The sequence below is a fragment of the Taeniopygia guttata genome, chromosome 37, assembly GCF_048771995.1.
Source record: "Taeniopygia guttata chromosome 37, bTaeGut7.mat, whole genome shotgun sequence".
NCBI lineage: Eukaryota > Metazoa > Chordata > Aves > Passeriformes > Estrildidae > Taeniopygia > Taeniopygia guttata.
The window spans coordinates 5,470,738-5,471,699 of NC_133062.1; positions in this window are offsets into that span (position 1 = coordinate 5,470,738).

Consider the following 962-nt stretch of genomic DNA (forward strand, 5'->3'; position numbering starts at 1 on the left):
CCAGGTAGACCTGATAACCTGGCGGCGGACTTAGGCTTTCGGCCGCCCGGCACCGGGGTAGACCATTTGTCCTGCCGCCGCCCGGGGTAGACCTGTTGCAGCCAAGCCGCGGGCTAGACCCGGCGTCCCGCCGCCGCCGCCCGGGGTAGACCTGTTGCAGCCAAGCCCCGGGGAAGACCCGGCGTCCTGCACCCGAGGTAGAGACCCGGCGTCCCGCCGCCGCCCGGGGTAGACCTGTTGCAGCCAAGCCGCGGGGAAGACCCGGCGTCCCGCCGCCGCCCGGGGTAGACCTGTTGCACCCAAGCCGCGGGGAAGACCCGGCGTCCCGCCGCCGCCCGGGGTAGACCTGTTGCAGCCAAGCCGCGGGCTAGACCCGGCGTCCCGCCGCCGCCGCCCGGGGTAGACCTGTTGCAGCCAAGCCGCGGGCTAGACCCGGCGTCCCGCCGCCGCCGCCCGGGGTAGACCTGTTGCAGCCAAGCCCCGGGGAAGACCCGGCGTCCTGCACCCGAGGTAGAGACCCGGCGTCCCGCCGCCGCCCGGGGTAGACCTGTTGCAGCCAAGCCGCGGGGAAGACCCGGCGTCCCGCCGCCGCCGCCCGGGGTAGACCTGTTGCAGCCAAGCCGCGGGCTAGGCCCTGTCGTCCTCCTCCGGCCCCGGCCTCCGGCTGCCCGGCCGGCGGGGCAGACCTGTTCCTCTGGAGCCCGGGTAGACCTGTTGTCCCGCGCACGACCGACCCTCTGGCCGCCGGGCGCCGGGCTAGAGAGGGAAGGAGCCGGCCGGTAGGAGCCGGCGGCGCTCCCGCCTCCTCCTTTGTGCCCAAAGCCACGGCAGCCCGGCTCCTGCCTCCCTTTCTGCGTCCCTCGCTTCCTTCGGCCGTCCTGCCCCGGGCTGGGACGGGGCCGGGCCGGGCCGGGCCGGAGCGCCAAGGAAGGTAGGCCGTCAAAGCAGGAAGGCCGGGCGAG